The following is a 21,529-nucleotide window of genomic DNA, read 5'->3' as shown; positions in this document are numbered from 1 at the left end:
CGGCAATCTTGATTCCAGCTTGTGCTTCTTCCAGCCCAATCTTTCTCATGATGTACTCTGCATATAAGTTAAATAAGCAGGGTGACAATATATAGCCTTAACATACTCCTTTTCCTATTGGAACCAGTCTGTTGTTCCATGTCCAGTTCTAACTGTTGCTTCCTGACCTGCATACATATTTCTCAAAAGGCAGGTCAGGTGGTCTGGTATTCCCATCTCTTTGAGAATTTTCCACAGTTTATTGTGATCCACACAGTCAAAGGCTTTGGCATAGTCAATAAAGCAGAAATAGATGTTTTTTCTGGAACTCTCTTGCTTTTTCCATGATCCAGTGGATGTTGGCAATTTGATCTCTGGTTCCTCTGCCTTTTCTAAAACCAGCTTGAACATCTGGAAGTTCACGGTTCATGTATTGCTGAAGCCTGGCTTGGAGAATTTTGAGTATTACTTTACTAGCGTGTGAGATGAGTGCAATTGTGTGGTAGTTTGAGCGTTCTTTGCAATTGTCTTTCTTTAGGATTGGAATGAAAACTGACCTTTTTCAGTCCTGTGGCCACTGCTGAGTTTTCCAAATTTGCTGGCATATTGAGTGCAGCACTTCCACAGCATCATCTTTCAGGATTTGAAATAGCTCAACTGGAATTCCATCACCTCCACTAGCTTTGTTCGTGCGATGCTTTCTAAGGCCCACTTGACTTCACATTCCAGGATGTCTAGCTCTAGGTGAGTGATCACACCATCGTGATTATCTGGTTGTGAAGATATTTTTGTACAGTTCTTCTGTGTATTCTTGCCACCTCTTCTTTGTTCACACTATTTCACTCTTCTTTATATGTCCGTGCTGCAAAGAAGCACCACAGTGAAGCTGACTTTGGGGGGAAACTTCGATGGACTTTGCAGAATTTTATAAGGTTTCTTCCTTAATTTCAGACATGAGGAACTTTACAGCCTATCCCAGGCTTTTTCACCAATGCAGCCCTTTCAATCTGTTGTTTTCTGTCCCCCTGGGAACAAAGAATACCATCCTTTGCATAAAACACCTCCTTCCTGATCCTCCAAGTTTCTGACAAATACTTCCTGACATATTATCTTGTGTTTGGCTATTCCGTTTCCCCAACCATTCAGTGATTTTCTTCTTCAGTGTTTCTCCTGAATTATTAAGCTTGAAAATATTCTTTAAGTTCCAGACAGTCTTCACAGAAGCACTTTTGATTCCTTTTAATCAGGTTGTCACCTGCCTCCTCCAGCAGCCCTGTCTTGCCTTCTCATCACTGGAGCACCTTAATGGACTTTCTTCTCTGATGGGACCTGTGGGGCAATCCTCCTGAGGATGGTGGACATCACAGTCTCTACCCGCAGGGCTAGGAAATGTGTAAGAGGCCTTGGCAGGGGAATCCTTTGGACCCCACATCCTCCCGCACCATTAGGGCAGGATAAAGCTGCCCAGCCTCCATGTGACTTACAGGAAAGCTGGCACAAACATCTGGCATCAATACCAATCATCCCACCCCGGGGCCTTCACTTTCTGCTCTCCCTGGGACGCTCCCCTTTCTGCCCCTTGCTCAGGCTTCTGTTACTGGTTACAAGGCTCAGAACCGAGAAAAGCTCTTCCATTATCTCTGGTGCTCACAAGGTTCAAGGGAACAAGAAGATCAGAGTGGAGAACAGAGCAGACAGTGGGTGACAAGCTGGATCAGGCAGGACCCCACTACCGCCCTTGGCTTCTGCTGACTTCCTGACCACTGAAAACGCTCACTCCTTTAGTTACAACAACCATCTAGACCTGAAACCTCAAGATACAAAACTGGGGGTGGGGGGGACTGAATGTGGAATTTCGCTATTAATAAATATGATTCATGTCTTCTTTTCAAGGGAGGAAGCCCTAAGTGGAGCTTTATTCTTAAAGACGGTGAAAACAGATTTTTAAAGAAATGCTAATGCAAACATCTACAAAAATAGCACTTATGGATAGAGATACAAAATCATACACAAAATAATCAGCTGAATCTGTTGCTTAATCATAGAAAGTCTAACAGGTAACCTTTGCTGTGTCCTTATGTAGTGAATCAGGCAACACACCAAGTGATGGACACGAATCATTGCCCCCAACTATCTGGAGCTAATAAGGTATTTCAGCGAGGTATCCACCTGTGAAATAAACGCGCCCGATGCAAAGACTCTTCTGTACCAAGAGTAGGATTTATAGCATAACGGAAGTCCATTCATAGTAGCAACACAAATAAAACCAGGAATAAATAACAGAAATGTGCACGACTTAGGTGAAGAAATATACCAATCTGCTGACTAATAAAAGAGACGAAAATAAAATGGAAAAACATTTCATGATCCTATGAGTAGTCTCGATATTCTAAAGATTTTTGTTCTCCAATATTATCTATATATTAAGTACAATCTCAATCAAAACCCCAACAGCATGTTTTAATGGAATTTGACTAGCTGACACCAAAGTTCACTTGGAAAAGGAAATATAAGATATGGCAGCAGCATTTTGGTTTTTTTGCTTCTTTTAAATTAATTTTTATTGGAGTTTAGTTGCTTTTGGGCTTCTCTGGTGTTTCAGTGGTAAAGAATCTGCCTGCCAAGCAAGAGACGTTGAGTTCTTTCCCTGGGTCAGGAAGATCCCCTGGAGGAGGACACGGCAACCCACTCCAGTATCCTTGCCTGGAGAATCCCACAGACAGAGGAGCCTGGCGGGCTGCAGTCCATGGGGGTCACAAAGAGTTGGACATGACTGAGCAACTGAACAAGAACAGCATAGTTGCTTTACAATGTTGTAGCAGAAGCATTTTGTAACAGAGACCTCTTCCTGTCCTCTGCACCCCTTAATCTCCACTCATCATAAGCTCCTCCTCTTCAATAATGCCTCCCGTTTGATTTCTTATCACCATTATCTATTCTGAGCATGCAATTGACAAAGTGGTCTTTATCCAGACTGTAAAACACAGTGAGTTAAAGCAGAAATTGCCTGGGTTGGAATCTGACCTCTACCATGTACCAGCTGTGTGTTCCTGGGCGAGTCACTCAATCTCTCCATGCTCCTTCTACAGTAAAATGAAGATCAGAGCTGTAAGGCTGATAGCACGTTGTAGATTTCTTGTGAGGATTAACTAAATGAAAATGCAAGGTTCTTAGTACAATGCATGCCACAGAGGGCTTCACAGTTGCTAATTATAATTGCTACTATAATAAATTCTGAAGGAAAAGAAGCCCAGGTTTTTTGACCTTGAGGGTTTTTCTTATAAAATTTTTCGAGAATTTTTTAAAGTTTGGGATGAAAAATGAACAATTTAGAAACTCCTTCAGAGCACTTTTAAATATGGTTAGGATGTTGGGGGGTCAAATGCACCTTGGTTCTACTTTTAGTGGGAAACGGGGCAAGTGGAAGAGGCCCTTGAATCCTTTAGCTACACAACAACAAAGTAAAAAAGAAAAAATCTCTCCTAAATGACAAGCTCCAGAAAATTGCACTGTGAATCTTTTTATAGAGATCAATACATGAACTCTAATAGAATCTTTATATGTAGATTGATAGATGTAATCTAATAAAAGTGGACCACCTTGCCCTCTCTTAAGGCCAGTCTCCGTATCATGAGGGATCAAAAAAGAATCCCTTTCTTTTTTTCCTCTAAAGCCTAGTAGTTCTTAACTGAAAATGCGGTTGATGATACAGATCAGGTCGCTATGGGGCTCCTGAGCACAAAGGCTTTCCGTGCCCCTTACTCTTCTGACCACAGGAAACAGCCTTCACCCAGCCTCCATGACCTTCCCTGAATTCCAGATTCAAGCAGCTGCTGGCTGGGGAAGGGAGAGGCTGCGAGACCACCAGGGAGAAACAGCCAGAGAAGCGAGAGTGCAGCCTCGGGGCAGGGCCCCGGCTCCCCTTCCAGGGACACACACAAGGCCTGTGAGCTGTCCTGCAGATACCGAAACCCCCTCCAAGCCGGAGCTGTTAACAGCACGCTGCCCACAAGCGCGTAGACCCAGACTGGGTGGAACCAGAGGGCTGAGACGCTGACCCCCTCACCCGTCAGAAGAACGCCCATGAGCGATCACGCCCTCTTTGAGCCTTTACAGTTTCCTCTCCAAGTGGAGACTCGCAGTTTTGAGGGCATTACCCTACTGTGTCCCCCTTTGCCTGGCAAAGTAATAAAGCTACCCCTTCTTCCTTCACCCTACACTCTGTCTCCGAGACTCGATTCGGCACTGGTGTACAAAGAAACAGCATTTGGCATCACTGAGAGGCGGCCCAGAGGACATGCCCACGCAGCAAAGGCGGACTTCCCGGTGCCCATCCTCCCCCACCTCTCTACCCAAAGCTCCCCGCCTCCCAGCGGTTCAGCGACCCCCTTCTCGGGAACAGCCCAGCCGTCGCGTCCCCTCCCCTCAGCGCTGGCTGCCCGGCTCCAAGGAAGGCCCTGCGCATCTTTCCTCTCCTCTGTTCTCCCCTCCCCACTTAGTTCTGAACACGCGCCTCCGCGAGGCTGGATCTCCCCTCATCACGTGACAAGCGGAAAGGCCATGGACACTCAGACCCTAACGGTCCTGTCTGTCTTACACAAGTGGGCACGTCTATCACGAGCAAATTTCCTGTCTGCATTGGTAATGCTGATTGGGGGGATGAACTTGAACCTGAGAGTGAGAGGGGCTCTCCCTTTCCCAAGCCCTGGAGAAATCAGGAGGCCCAGAATCCTGGCTGGAGGAGCGAGGCATGGCCAGAGCCACGCCTGTGCTCGGGGAAGGGGCGGGGCTCCAGGTGGGGTCGCTCCAGTGGCCAGAACCTGCCAGGAGCCACGTGCAGGGCCTGCCGCCGGGGGCCCAGCTCCCACCTGTCTCCTAGGCGTTCTGTGCCTGCGGTTTCATTCCTTCTTGTTTCTCATGAGGAATTAAAATTCTGTCCACCTCTATGCTTTGGACAGTAAAAGGAGTGGTCTGAACCTACATGCAGGGCAAGATAGAAGAGGGTGAAGCAGAGGGTAGGGGCAAGGGAAAAAATCAAGCAGAAACAAGCCAAGAATGAGGCGTGAGTGCCAAGCGGTACTGATCCATCCGGGTGGATTGGGGTTTTACAAACAAGAGACAGCATCAGGACCTTAGGATTAAAACACACACACTATATACATAATATAACCAACAAGGACTGAGTGTGTAGAACATGGGACTCTCCTCAACATTCCGTGGTAGCCTGTGTGGGGAAAGAATCTGAAAGAGAATGAACATATGTACATGTAAAGCTGAATCTCTCTGCTGCACACTTGAAACTAACACCGCACTGTAAATCAACTATCCTCCTATGTGCTGCTGCTCCTAAGTCACTCAGTCGTGTCCGACTCTGTGTGACCCCATAGACGGCAGCCCACCAGGCTCCTCTGTCCCTGGGATTCTCCAGGCAAGAACACTGGAGTGGGTTGCCATTTCCTTCTCCAGTGCATGAAAGTGAAAAGTGAAAGTGAAGTCGCTCAGTTGTGTCCGACTCTTAGTGACCCATGGACTGCAGCCTACCAGGCTCCTCCATCCATGGGATTTTCCAGGCAAGAGTACTGGAGTGGGATGCCATTGCCTTCTCCTATAAGTCTTTGTAAAAACAAACAATAAAAATGAAAGACAGCATCTCTGTTTCAAGCCTTTTTCATGAATAAATCCCCCTACAGAAGTGTATGGACTGGTGTGTGAGTGGTCAGCTTGATAAGTCTGTGCAGACTGAAGACAGCCAAGGAAGGAACACCCAGTTTAAGAGACAGAACATTCTCCGCACCTCAGAAGGTCCATTTCTGCTCCCTTCCAATCACTGTCTGTCCCACCCCAGAGACAAACAGGATCAGACTGTGTGTGATCTTCTGGGTCTGGCTCTGAACCAGTATTTGAGATTCTTTCCTAGTTTGTATGCAGTTTTCAATGGCACATGCTTCTTGCTTTATAGGATCAAGAAAAGTTCTTTAGGGATACTCAGAAATATTTAGGAATACTGAGAAGAGGAAAGTGACTATTGTATTTGCTACAATAAAGTGGCAAAAAGGGAGGACTGATGTTACTTGGCTACTTAAGAGGAAATATCTTTTATTAAACATTCCTTTCCTGAAAAAGGGCAAGTCAACTATGTTAACTGCGCTACAAGAATGATCTCATCTTGTCCTCACAGTGACTCTGTAAACGATGATGATGTTGACGGGGCTGATGATGCTGATGAGGTTGCTACCATCCATTTCAGCAACTGGAAAATTAAGGTTAAGGAAGGTCAAGTAAATTGCCCGAAATCACACTAGTTACAAGGAGTAGTAGAGCTGAGATTCAAATTTTGGTAGTCTCTTCCGAGAGTCCTCACTAAAAGATACTCTGCTTGTAATCGACGGCATTGTACTCTAAAACGGTGGTGGTGGTGGTGTTCAGTCGCTAAGCAGTGGCAGACTTTGCAACCCCACAGGCTGCAGCCAAGTCAGGCTCCTGGGTCCTCCACTGTCTCCCAGACTTTGCCCAGATTCATGTCCAGTGAGTCAGTGATGCTATCTAACCATCTCTGCCTCTGCCTCTGAAACATAATCTGAAATTACTCCTCAATGTTGAGGATGGGCTGGTTTAGTCTTAGTGACTAAACACAAAAGGACCACCTGAAATCAAGGTTTGGGCTTGTTGTAAAAGCAGCCACACACAGTGATATGATTTTATCATATCACATAAACATATCATAAAATTTAAATGAAACATTGCACTTGGGTTTTTATTATTTAACTTTTATGGAGATTTTGCCTGAGGGAAAAAAGGAGAACAATACATATGAAGTATTTTATACTATTTATTCACACCTATGTCTGCATTTATCATAAGGCTGAAAGTAATTGATAAAAGCAGCTGGGGTGTCAGAAAATAGAAAATCACCTCATGGTAAACTCCTGAGCCATTTACAAGATTCCAGGTCTTTGCTTTGGGTCATTAACACCTTCCCTAGAGGGACAGGAGATAGAAGTGAGATCCAGATGGCTTATTTTTGAAACCTATTTTAACTTCTTTAAAAAAAAAAAAGAAAAAGAATGAGGAAAGTGCAGAAATCATTGGCTAAATGAGGTTTGGAGAATATCTGAGAGTTTCTTTTTATGACTCATCCACCCAAATTTGCAAGTCTAATGACAATGGGCCGCAAAAGTCAATTTGCAAACTGGTTGTCAGAGTGTTAAATCTCACAAGTTGAATAATATAAGGACAGTTTTACCAGCAAAGAGATGGCGAGAGAAGAGTCTTTCAGACGACAATTACTGGAAAAAGAGAAATCTAATTTCCAAAGTGAAATTATCAGTAGGGAAAACCAAAAAGAAAAATCAAAGCTTGCCTCTTGGTTCTCTCTCAGAGCTCTACAGGTCCCGTGAGTTCATCAGCCTTGGCATGCCGGCACAGACCTTCCAGAACACGGAGACAACGAGGGACCGGCACACCGACAGACACATGGAGTCACATTTCTGCGCTTTGGGTCAGCGTCTCCAAGAATCCCCTCACGCCCAACATGAATCTGCACAGAAACCCAGCTCCCGGTGAAGAATGTCTTCCCCCCACGGAGATCTCCATGCCTTCTTCTCTTGTGCGCCCGAGGCAGACTGCCCACTGCCTGGCAGATGGGGAGACCCTGATGGATTTTGTCATGCTGATTAAAGAATGCTTGGTGTACAATGCTGTGCTGGTCTCATGGGCGCAGCAGAGTGATTCAGTTCCTCATACACATATGCCCGTTCTTTTCCAAATTCTTCATCCATATAGGTTATTCGAGAATATTGACTATATTCCTTTTGCTATACAGTAAGTTCTTGTTAACTATTTTATACATAGTGGTGTGCGTATGTTAATCCCAAACTCCTGATGGATCCCCCACCCTTCAGGGTCCCCCTTTGGTAACCACAGATCAGTTTCTGAAATCGGTGAGTCTGTTTCTGTTTTGTGCGTACGTTCATTTGTATCCCTGGATCTGACACATAAGTGGCGTCACATGATGCTGGCCTTCTCTGTCTGAACTGCTTCCCTTGGCATGATGGCGTCTGAGTCCACCCATTTGCTGTGTGTTTAAGCCGGCTCTCGGCCGGGGCACAGGAGCTGGTCCAGTGAGGCTGTGCAGAAGTGAAGGACCGCCTCTGCCCCTGCGTCTGGCAAGTGCTGTCCTTGGACAGAAAAGAACATTGCTGTCTTCAGGCATTTTTCTTCATTTTGTCTCTGTTTCAACAGGTTATAGGATAAAATAAAGAATCTAATCATTTTAATATGAAAGCATCCACCATCTGGGAGAAAACTCTGAAAAGACAAGGAACATTTATTGAATTGCTCGTGTGTGGTGAGCGCTGTTCTCAATACATTTCTTTTCTACTCCTTTTCGTTTGTTTGTTTTCCATTATCTGTGTCTTTTACTCCTTTTCATCTGATAATTTCTGACTTTTAATAAGTGTTTAACAGACTTACATACTAGGTAATTAACAATCCACTTGGACTTTAAAATATGTGCATTATATTTTTCATGTTTCTTGCTAACTATATCCATTTTCCCTTTTTTTTTTCCCTCTCAGTTCATGCTTCTGTTGGATTGATACATTTCTGTAGAATCCTTTTTTTAATTTTCTACTTTGGAAGCTCTATTACATGTCTATTTTTTAGGGATTATTGTTTATTTCATAATTCATATTCTTGGCTACAAAAGAGTCCAATGTAGTTAAATAATTCAGTAATTCTCTACTCTGGGTGTTACCATACACAGACTCTAACTGCACATTGAACATCTATCTGACTCATTTTATTACTCCTACTCAACTTTATCTGCCTTTAATTTTCTCTTTAATTGAATAAAAAAGAAGAAATGCAACTTCCAGTTTGGACATAAATGCCCTGGAAACGTCTTTGGAGCGCAGTGACTATGACTGACAGCACTGGGTTTTATATCTGAAAGCCGCTCAGAGAGGAGACCTGAAAACCCCATCACGAGAAAAAGCGTAACATGTGCGGTGATGGATCTTGTCCAGACTTTTAAAAACTTTACTTGGCTGCGCGGGGTCTTGGGTAGCCCACAGGATCTGATTCCCTGATGGAATGCAGGGCCCCTGCACTGGGAGCTCAGAGTCTTAGCCACTGGACTGCCAGGGAAGGCCCTCGCTAGAGCTATTATGGTGATCACTTCACAATATGTACAAAAGTTGAATCATCATGAAATGAATATAATGTCATAGGTCAATTATATCTCAATTAAAATGAATTAAAGGCATTAATATTTTATCACTTTCTATGCTCCCTGTTTCTCACAAACCATGTCTTCCTCTGGCCCATTATCCATGCTGACTGCATGTCCCTCAGAGACGCTTAGCGAGGATCTCTGGATGGGAAAGTTACTTGATGTTTTTATGTTCTTTATTTGACAATATCTTTTTTCCTTATGCTTTTCCCCTTATACTTGAATAATAGTTAAATCTGGTATAACATTTTTAGATTGACAATATTATTTTTGGTTATGAATTTGTTACTCCATCATCCGTGTCCTCCAGAGAAATGTACTGCTAATCCAGCTGTTCCTTCCTAGGTAACCTGTGTACGCAGTTAGCAGGTTTCAGATTATTCTCTCTATACCTGAGGCTCTTCAGTGTCACAGACTCCCTGAATGTGCCCTTACTTTGTTTATCCTGAGCGTGGCCTGATGTAAATTTTGATATGTCAACCCCAATCTTTTTCCAATTGTAGAAAAATAATTTTCCACCAGCTCTTCAAATATTTTTTCCACCATTCCCTGTAATCTTGTCTCCTGAAACTGTTGCTATGAGTTTCAGTATTACATCGACCAACACTGTGCATGAAAATGTAATGCAAGCCATAATTTAATATTTTTCTCATGCGGTAACATTAAATAGTAAAAAAGAAACAGATGATGTTAATTTTAACAATATGCTTTAAGCCAATATGCCCAAAATATTATAATTTCAACATATAATCAATATAAAGATTATTAACGATATTTTACATTATGTTTTGGAATCTGGTATGTATTTATAACATTTATATCACATCACAATTTGGACTAGATACATTTCATTTCATTTTTTTAATTGAAGTATAGTCAATTTACAACGTTGTGCCAGTCTCTGCTGCACAGCAGTGACTCGGTTAAACACACACACACATTCTTTATTTTGTGTTCTTTTCCACGATGGTTCATCGCAGGGTATTGAATATAGTCCCCGTGCTACAGCGGGGCCTCGTGTCTATGCGTCCTGTATGCGACAGTTTACATCTGCTAATCTCAGGTGCCCAGGCCTCCTCTCCCCGAACGCCCTGCCGCTTGGCAGCCAGTGTGTCCTGTCTGTGCGTCTGTTTCTGTTCTGCAGATGGGTTCGCTTGGGCTAGGTGGCGCTAGTGGTCAAGAATCCACCTGCCAATTCAGGAGACAGCAGAGACGGGTTTGATCCCTGGTGGGGAAGGTGCGCTGGAGCAGAAAGTGGCGACCCACCCTGGCATTCTTCCCTGGAGAATTCCATGGACAGAGGAGCCTGGCGGACCAGCAGTCCAAGGGCCACAAGTAGGACATGACTGAGCGACTGAGCACAAAAATAAGTGGTAACGTACAGTATTCACGGACTAGACACATGTCAAATGCTCACCACTGGCCACTAGCCGCAACGTTGGTCAGCGTGGATTATAAACCACGAACGATCCCCTGTGTCTCTTAGCTGCTTTTTTGAGCCTGTCTCCCTGTCTGTCTGTCTGGTAAATTGGCCGATTCTCCTTTAAGTTAAACTTAGGCTAGTATTTATTCCACCTTATTGAGTTTTTTTTCAATGACAGTATGTTTTACTCCCCAAACTTATTGATTCATTCTTATAGGAACTATTCTTATATTGCTTCTGCCTGACTTTACGCTTATTCTTTTTTTAAATTTATTTTCTAATTGAAGGATAACTGCTTGACAGACTTGTGTTGTTTTCTGCCCAAACATCAACACGGATCAGCCATAGGTATGTCCCTTCCCTCTTATTCTTTTAACACTTTTGACCTCGTCCCCATCCCTGAGATTCTTAGCTGAAATCCTAGCCTCAGAGCATCGGTCACAGCTCCTTTCTGCTGGAATACAACAGAACAGCTGGTGAGACGTCTCAACTGTCCTTTGGGAGGCTCTCTTTTCCGTGTCCCACCCACCCTGGTTCTCCCAGCCAGCCTGTGGGCATCTTTTCACTATAACGCGTCAGCACAAACACAAGCCCCGCACAAGAATGATGCCTGATGCGTGCCAGGGGCTCGTGCCTTTGCTGAAGGAATCACCAAGTAAATGCAGAGCCCAACCAAGGTCTTGCTTTGGATAGCAAGCCTGCCTCCACTTGACACATTTTGTCCCTAAAACCCCAAGGCTCAACTCTAGACAACCACTCTCATATTCAGATGCAGAGGCCAGACCACCTAATGTTTGTCCAATGTCTGTCTCTTTTCTGATCTGTAGCCATCACTACCTTACTGTGTTGCCACACACATCATATTTATCTGTCTTATCTCTATATATAGCATTTCTTCGGTTTACTGTGTTTATCATTGCCTTGTGTTTGCATCAGAGATTTATTGAGGCTTAAACTCTGTGTACCAGCTTCACTATAAGCTGATTGAAGAGCAAACTATTCATTAAGTATTCCTATGACAAATAATTCAATGTCTTTATTCTGGACTTCAGTAATGCTGGCTGTTTATTAGTTTTTATTTCATGCCATCCTCTATAATGAAAGAGCTCACTTGGTTATGTAGCATGGGTGACATTCAAGTCCTGGCTATGTAGGACTGTCCATGAAAACTCACTAACCAAAATAAATAATTTATAAGAAGTATTTATTTCTCAAACACTCTTATAATTACCTAGGTTTATTTTAGGAATTTATCTAAACAGCTTACTGAAATTCTGACTAGTGTTCTGCATATAATGTGAATGAAGCAAAAAAAATCTTTAAAAATGTCATTTACTTTAATAACAACACACAATTATAACATGAACATTACTACTCTTATTTCATGAAATTAAGTTATAAACATATCCCTATAAAGCCCTGTCATTAATGCTCACAGGAATTTTAATCACATCACAAAGTTTCAAACACAGTTCTTTCCACAACAGCATAGAGGATGCCTTCTAGAAAAATATGCAAATGAGATGAGGGGAAATATGCAAATGAGATGAGGGGAAATATGCAAATGAGATGAGAGCTTTAGATGAGAGCTTGCTATTAAGAGTAACTGGAGCCTCCCCGATGGCTCAGCTGGTAAAGAATCTGCCTACAATGCAGGAGAATCAGGAGACCCGGGTTCAGTCTCCGGGTTGGGAAGATCCCCTGGAGAAGGAAATGGCAACCCACTCCAGTATTCTTGCCTGGAAAATCCCATGGACAGAGGAGTCTGTAGGGTCGAAAAGAGTTGGACATGACGGAGCCCCTGAGCACGCAAATATCTTCACTGGTGCTGTGTCTATCAGGGCTTTGACTCATTTTTTAACAGAATGATTTGCTTTTGTTTTTATTGTTGAATTTTAAGAGTTCTTTGCAGGTTTTGGAGACCTGCCCTTTATCAGACATGTCTTTTGCAAATATTTTGGATGTTTTCATTCTCTTGAGAATCATACTTTAAAGTATGTGTTATATTTTGAAATCCTAAATACATCATTGCTTCAAAAAGTCAACTGAATTTACTCGCACTTTTACTACTGCTGCCCATTTCTCCTTTATCTCATGCGTATTTCTCATGTATCTCCAATAATTCTGTACCCAGTATCATTTTACTCCTGCCTGAAAAACACTCCCTCATATTTTTTAAGTGTGAGTGTTCTGGTGATAAAATCTCTCAACGTGCTTATCTAAAAATGTCACTATTTGACAATAATGGAAAAATGTCCTCAGGAATATCATTCTAGGTTGGGTTTTTTTTACATTAAAGATATTTCATTGCTTTCAATTTCACTGTTGAGAAGTCAGCTGAATGTTTATTATTGCTCCTTTAAAAACAGTCTTTTACTCTGCTTGATTTTAAGATATTCCTGCTTCTATTCACTTTTTAGCAGGTTTATTACAATGTGTATCCATGAGTCTTCCTTTGTGCTTCTTAGTTTTTATAGTGCTTAAATCTGTGGCTTAATGTATTTCATAAATTTGGGGAGATTCTGAGCCAATATTTCTTCAAGTACTGCTTCTGCTGTATTCTGTCACACCTGTTCCACTGAGATCTCCAACTACAGGGATATTTGTGGATCCATTTTCTGTGTTCACTCGTTGATTATTCTCTTTTCTCTCTTCGGTATCTATTTTTTCTCCTGTGCTTCATTCTGGATACATTCTAAACAACGTTCCAAGTGTCCTTTAGATGTCCCTAAGCAGGCTGAATTGTTTCAGGGCTGTTCTGGACGACACTTTATCTGGACTTCCATTGGCTCTGCTTCCTTTGGGCTGTTGATCACACTGTCTGTGATTTCATACATCCAGCTATTTTTAGGATGGATGAAGGTTATGGAAAATTATAACCGTTATTTGAAGTCTAATAGGATGTTACCATTCTACAGAGAGAGTTCACTTTATATCTGGCCAGTGACAACAATACTAACCATCCTAGATCAGCTTAGTCCCATCAGAGACTGAGAAGATTCAACTCTGATCTTAGCACGTGTAGGGACTAGTCCATTTGGGGTTTGCCTTTACTTCTAGGAACCAGTCCTGAGGACTCAGATCAAGTCCTGGGACTCCAATTTTTGTTACCATAACCATGTCTTTTTGTTTAAAGCTGTGTTTGCCTCTCATCTCTTTATCTTCCTCTTTGGGGGGTCATCAGGTGTTTCTGAGAAAAGGGGGTCCCAGGGCTAGACTCGCCCCTCTGCCCTTCCTGGGCTCTAGGCTTCTAGTTTCCTAATTCTTTCATTCTTTGATTATTCTTTAATCCCTCAGATTTCTTCCAGTTTTATATTTGTCCTAGGAAGATGTATCTCAATGATCTAGTCCAGCATATGGGAATTAGAATTTTCATACATTTTATTTCCTGCATAATTATTTTCTGCATTAATCAATCAAACTTTCTATAATGACCACACATTTTTTGTTAAATAACCATTCAGCAAATATTAGGCTGCTTCTATGAGTCAAGCAGATTTCTAGATACTGGAAAGGTCAACAATAAATGTTAAAAGTTTCCCACGTATTTTCATTTTGGGCTTTTCTAAATTTTCTACAATGCGTATGTACTCAGTATTCAGAGTCAACTAAAACAATTCACTTCTATTTTAAAAACTATCTGGCATTGCTATGGATTAAAAATGCTAAATTAAGTAATATGAATGAAGATGACTAACATTCATCTCCAAAGGAACCCAGACGAAGTGTCTCCTCACTGGATAAGGTTTACCCAGTAAAATTGTTAACATGAAGTATAAAGCTACAACAAGGAATAAAATCCACAAACTAAACATTTTTTAAAAGGTAGAGTCCACTATAAGATAATACAGAATTTTAAGTAAACTATTTGAAGTGGAGTTGTCCTCCTAGCGTAGTAAGTGGAACAGTATTGAAAGTTACATAACACCAAACCTGATTTTATCTGTTGGAAGTCAAAAGCTACCCAACTGCATCCAAGTTTTATGCTGCTGACTTATTTTAACTCCAAATCAGTGCATGCCTTACTTTTTTTTTGTCTTAATTACACACAAACTTTTTATATTTGCCGTGACTTTTGCTGAGGAAATCTCTAAGTTACTATTTTCAAAAGTTAAGGTGGTGTCCTACAGAGGAAATTAGGTATTTTTATCTCATCATGGAAGATGGCTATTTCCACAGCATGTCATCAAGTATTTCATTACCTATCAAAGGTCATGTGTACAACTGGTAAGGTTAAATTCCAAACTAGACTAAAATTGCTTCTGCATTATTCTTATTATGAAAAAGAAACTCCTTTATTACAGAATTCCTAAAAACAGAGCCATGTTTTAGCCCAAATCTTAACACAATGTGGTTTGTAATCTTGAAACACTGAGCTTGAATATGTAAGACCCACGTGCTCAGGGGAAGGGCCACATGTGCCTGAGATGGTTTATTACGGACATAACGGTGCTGAGTGGCAGCCTGGAGCCATTGCGCGAAGAGTGCTTTATTTTCCTGTGGGAAAACCTCAGTGTGAGTGGGGAGGGCATATTTTATGCACCTTTAATGAACAACCCTAGTAGCTTTCTTTGCCTATAATAATTCAAATAAAGAGTCTTAAAAGCCCATTCATTTGCCTGCTGCTAAAGAGTGGAAAGTTATTAAGAATTAAACATTTAGGAACACTTTATAAATCATTCTAACGATGCTTTCTGAATGCCTTCAACATTTGGAAATAAAGCTTAACTTTTTCTGTGACATTTTTTTTCTATCGTGGCTGTGCCCATAGAAAGAATGGATAGTTTCACAGTTGATCAGAACAAATACAGTTAAGATGCTTGCTTGGTATTACAAGCCTCCCCCACATGACCGATTCACTCAGTGGTTACAGAAAAACGGCCAGACCTGAAGTGGACATAAAATGTTTCTTCACTTGGGGACTTCCCTGGCAGTTCAGTGGTCAGCACTCTGTGCCTCCATCGCAGGGTGAGTGGGTTTGGTCCCTGGCTCAGTGGTCAGCACTCTGTGCCTCCGTCGCAGGGTGAGTGGGTTTGGTCCCTGGCTCAGTGGTCAGCACTCTGTGCCTCCATCGCAGGGTGAGTGGGTTTGGTCCCTGGCTGCGGAACTTAAGATCCTGCAAGTTGAGCGATGTAGGTGTAGCCAAAAAGAAAAAAGATATATAAATATTCATCGATTTTAAGATGAGCCTGATGCTGATGGGAATTGAGTAGCAGAAATAATGAAGAGATTCTCTCTTCTCAGCCTTCTTCATCCCTTTTCCTTTTACTAATCTACCTGTAGGGTCCACAGCATCTCAAAGGGTGAGCAAGGAAGGACCCGCACTAGCTTCACATCTGTGAAGACGCCAGCAGGTCCCTGGAGGTGACCAGTGCCCCCCAGGCTTACACCCAGGGAATAAAGAACATTAGCTGAGAGATGGCCTGCCGTCCCAGGATTAAACAGAGCAGCGCCTCTGACTTTCCGATAACTAACTTTCTGTACAGCGAGTGGACTGCATAAAGAAGAGACACAGCCTCTTTCTGAACATGAGCCGGAGTAGTCACAGGGTAGGAATTCTGGCTCAGCCACACATTGTTTATCTCAGAGCCTCCAATAAAACGTTGAAAGCCTGGAAACTTATTGAAATTTGGTTGAAATACTTTCCTAGTATGTTGGAAACCTGGAGAAGGTAGGCAAAAGTTCACTATTAACACCAAAGAGAATGTCGCAGGTTCTTTTTAAGTAATTATCTTAATTACCACTTAGTGCCTGCCTAATTTTACAGACAGTATAAAACATGATTAAAGCAAATGACAGTTTGAACATTCTATTTTCTTCGAAAAAAAAATGGTACATATATGGTTTCTATAGAAAAATAAATTTTTTAGGCTGTGCTATGGGATCCTTCTTTCCAACCAGGGATTAAGCCCATGGCCCCTGCATTAGGAGCATGGAGTCTTAACACTGGGCCACTAGGGAAGCTCCCCTGTAGAAATTTCTAGTTTAGTCATCAAGAGAGAAAAATAAATGGGAAAAAAAATCTTAATTTTGATGACACAGAATTATAACTGCTTTAGTGATTCAACACCTGTGTTCAGTTCAGTTCAGTCACTCAGTTGTGTCTGACTCTTTGCGACCCCATGGACTGCAGCAACCAGGCCTCCCTGTCCATCACCAATTCCCAGAATTTACCCAATCTCATGTCCATTGAGTCGGTGATGCCATTCAACTCGTCCTCTGTTGTCCCCTTCTCCTCCTACCTTCAATCTTTCCCAGCATCAGGGCTTTTCAAATGAGTCAGCTCTTCGTATCAGGTGGCCAAAGTATTGGAGCTTCACCTTCAGCATCAGTCCTTCCAATGAACACCCAGGACTGATCTCCTTTAGGATGGACTGGTTGAATCTCCTTGCAGTCCAAGGGACTCTCAAGAGTCTTCTCCAACACCATAGTTCAAAAGCATCAATTCTTTGGCGCTCGGCTTTCTTTATAGTCCAACTCTCACATCCATACATGACTACTGGAAAAACCATAGCCTTGACTAGAGAGACATTTGATGGCAAAGTAATGTTTCTGCTTTTTAATATGCTGTCTGGGTTGGCCATAACTTTTCTTCCAAGGAGTAAGCATCTTTTTATTTCATGGCTGCAGTCACCATCTGCAGTGATTTTGGAGCCCCAGAAAAATAAAGTCAGCCACTGTTTTCACTGTTTCCCCATCTATTTGCCATGAAGTGATGGACCAGATGCCATGATCTTCATTTTCTGAATGTTGAGTTTTAAGCCAACTTTCTCACTCTCCTCTTTCACTTTCATCAAGAGGCTCTTTAGATCTTCACTTTCTGCCATAAGGGTGGTGTCATCTGCATATCTGAGGTTAGTGATATTTCTCCTGGCAATCTTGATTTCAGCTTCTGCTTCATCCAGTCCACCCTTTCTCATGATGTACTCTGCATATAAGTTAAATAAGCAGGGTGACAATATACAGCCTTGACGTAATCCTTTTCCTATTTGGAACCAGTCTGTTGTTCCATGTCCAGTTCCATGTCCATGCAGTTGCTTCCTGACCTGCATACAGGTTTCTCAAGAGGCAAGTCAGGTGGTCTGGTAATCCCATCTCTTTCAGAATTTTCCACAGTTTACTGTGATCCACACAGTCAAAGGCTTTGGCATAGTCAATAAAGCAGAAATAGATGTTTTTCTGGAACTCTCTTGCTTTTTCCATGATCCAGCAAATGTTGGCAATTTGATCTCTGGTTCCTCTGCCTTTTGTAAAACCAGCTTGAACATTTGGAAATTCACAGTTCACATATTGCTAAAGCCTGGCTTGGAGAATTTTGAGCATTACTTTACTAGCGTGTGAGATGAGTGCAATTATGTGGTAATTCAAGCATTCTTTTGCATTGCCTTTCTTTAGGATTGGAATGAAAACTGACCTTTTCCAGTCCTGTGGCCAGTGCTGAGTTTTCCAAATTTGCTGGCATATTGAGTGCAGCACTTTTACAGCATCATCTTTCAGGATTTGGAATAGCTCAACTGGAATTCCATCACCTCCACTAGCTTTGTTCGTAGTGATGCTTTCTAAGGCCCACTTGACTTCGCATTCCAGGATGTCTGGCTCTAGGTCAGTGATCACACCATCGTGATTTCCTGGGTCGTGAAGATCTTTTTTGTACAGTTCTGTATATTCTTCTTAATATCTTCTGCTTCTGTCATCTTTAACTGCTATGAATACTGATTACCTAGGAAGACAGAAAGGGAGGGGCAATGTACTCCAGTTTTGTATTGCTGCAAAAAAACTTAGTGGGTTAAGACAGCAGTCATCTTATTATATCTCACAGTTTCTATGCATCAGGAATTCAGTCTCTCTCATGTCATTGCAGTCAGACAGTACCTAGAGCTGGAATAGCTGGGGTCAGCAGTAAGGGAATTAAAGTGGCTGGGGGCTGGCCAAGCATTATATTTCTCAATGTAGCCTCAGGTCCTCTCCCTGGGAACATTCCATGGGAGTCAGATTGGTCTTCCTCACAGCATAGAAGGTTCAGGGACTGTTTTTGTGGTAGATCAAGGTTCCAAATTTGCTGGCATATTGAGTGCAGCACTTTCATAGCATCATCTTTTAGGATTTGAAGTAGCTCAACTGGAATTCCATCACCTCCATTAGCTTTGTTCATAGTGATGCTTCCTAAGGCCCACCTGACTTCACATTCCAGAATGTCTGGCTCTAGGTGAGTGATGACACCATGGTTATTATCTGGGTCATGAAGCTCTTTTTTGTACAGTTCTTCTGTGCATTCTTGCCACCTCTTCTTAATATCTTCTGCTTCTGTTAGGTCCATACCATTTCTGTCCTTTGTTGAGCCCATCTTTGCATGAAATGTTCCCTTGGTATCTCTAATTTTCTTGACAAGATCTCTAGTCTTTCCCATTCTATTATTTTCCTCTAGTTCTATGCACTGATCACTGAGGAAGGCTTTCTTATCTCTCCTTGCTATTCTTTGGAACTCTGCATTCAAGTGGGTATATCTTTCCTTTTCTCCTTTACTTTTTGCTTCTCTTCTTTTCACAGCTATTTGTAAGGCCTCCTCAGCCAGCCATTTTGCTTTTGGGCATTTCTTTTTCTTGGGGATGGTCTTGATCCCTGTCTCCTGTACAATGTCACGAACCTCGGTCCATAGTTCATCAGACACTCTGTTTATCAGATCTAGTCCCTTAAATCTACTTCTCACTTCTGCTGTATAATCATAAGGGATTTAATTCAGGTCATACGTAAATGGTCAACATCTGTGTAGGTACATGTTGAACTTGCACTGCATGAGGAGAAGCGTGAAGTGTGTGATTGTGAATAAACACTAAGATTACAGAAATATCAATGTGGAGTGAATGGAAATTGATGCTAACTCAAGAATAAGTTTAATCTAAATGGCTGCAGCTGCTTGTCCTCTCTACTTTGAGAAGTCCTTTCTGAGCACAGAACATAACAATATTTTAAGTCCCAAAATTCATTATGAAGCAATACAAAAAGAATGTATAGGAAAAAAGATAGTCAGCAACAAAACAATGTTCATCGGGCTTTTAAATAAGAAAACATTGTCAATATTTGAATATGTGTATAAATAGATATATATAAACATATGTAGATACAAATTATACATATGTGCACACATATATACACACATTATACATTTATATGTGCTTTAAAATATGTGCTATAGATAAACAACTAGAACTTACTCTACAGACAGGGAACTATATTCATATTTGGTAGCAACCAATATGGGAAAAAATCTGAAAAACAACATATATGTGTCTATGTGTCTATGTATTATTTTTATTGAAGTATAGTTGATTTGCAGTGTGGCCTTAGTTTCATGTATACAGATATATATATATTCAGGTATGTATGTACTCAAATATGTTTGTATTCAGATATGTATATATCTGAATCACTCTGCTGTATACACACAACACTGTAAGTCAACTATAATTCAACTTTAAAGATAACAATGAATAAAGTGTGTGTGCTGACACGCTGCCTGGCTTGTTAACTGCCACTCCCTGTTTTGTTGTTTTTCTGCCATTTATAAAGCCGAGTAGTTTTTGCTGAAGCCCAGTCACTAAGTACGATAAAAGCCTGATAACACGAAACAAAGACACGAAGCAGGCAGTGCACAGAGCTAGAATATTCGGAATATTGGAAATTACTCATGATTATATAGGCTTAGCTCACTCTTGATTATATTATTCTCTCAATTTCTTTGTAAACAGGGTCTGGTCTTTTTAGTTTAACTTACGTTTATCAAAAATACGCTCTGTGCCATATATTGCACTGGCCAAAATGTTCATTTGAATTTTCCCACAAGACATCGCTTTTTGGCCAACCGGACACTGTGGCATGTGCTGCACGGTGGTGCTGAGCTGCTGTTTAGTCCATGCGTTGTGTCTGACCCTTTTGCAACCCCAAGGTCTGTAACCTGCCAGGCTCCTCTGTCCATGACATTTCCCAGGCAAAAATACTGGAGTGGGTTGCCATTTCCTTCTCCAGGGGCTCTTCCCAGTACAGGAATAAAACCCACATCTCCTGCTTTGGCCGGCAGGTTCTTTACCACTGAGCCACCAGGAAAGCCCCCAATGTGCTGAACAGCGAATGATGATTTAAGTATATCTCTACACCCAAGGGGCTACTGCAGAATAAAGACATGCAATAAAGCTTGTGGGATAGAAACTTGAGTTGAAAGATCTTAATATGCTCAATACATGTATGAATATGTCACTTTTCTACTGACCTTTTTCATTTAGTGTCAGATATAAATAAATGTCTCCCTCCAAAAATGACACTGAATACACAATGCTCTTCTAAGACCCAATTTCCTTGCCAAGGTTTCAGGAATGAAAGCTCATCTGCTCTATTTGCTCACTGCCTAGACATCTATACACTGGTTTCTGGACTCATCATACTGAAACATTACTAAAAAGGTCACTAATCACCTGCTAGGTCTCAACTACAATAAACATTTCTGCAGCTTTCAATACTGCTCAACACTCCCCCTCGTTAATTCTCCACTAGGAATCTCCGGTTCCCTGAGTGTCTCTTCCGGGCTCTCTTACCACTTCTCCATACCATCTGTTGCTGTCTTCGATGTTCCAGGAAGAGTTTCCAAGTTTGATTCTTCAGTTACATGCTAATACTCCTTCCCTCTACTTCATCAGGCATTTTCAAAGGCTCCATTTAAAATTCTATTTAAAAAAGTGCCACCACACACCCAAAATGAACCAAAAAATACATGTTCAGTATCTGGATGACAGAGTGGCATTTTTATTCCACCTCTTTTATTATTTATTTTGAGAGGTAAGTGCAACAAAAGTCAACATTATACAGAAATACAATCATATCTTTTAAAGCCTATAAAGCATGGT

The sequence above is a fragment of the Bison bison genome, unplaced genomic scaffold (assembly GCF_000754665.1).
Source record: "Bison bison bison isolate TAMUID 2011002044 unplaced genomic scaffold, Bison_UMD1.0 scf7180017864236, whole genome shotgun sequence".
Classification (NCBI taxonomy): Eukaryota; Metazoa; Chordata; class Mammalia; order Artiodactyla; family Bovidae; genus Bison; species Bison bison.
This window is presented reverse-complemented; position numbering follows the sequence as displayed.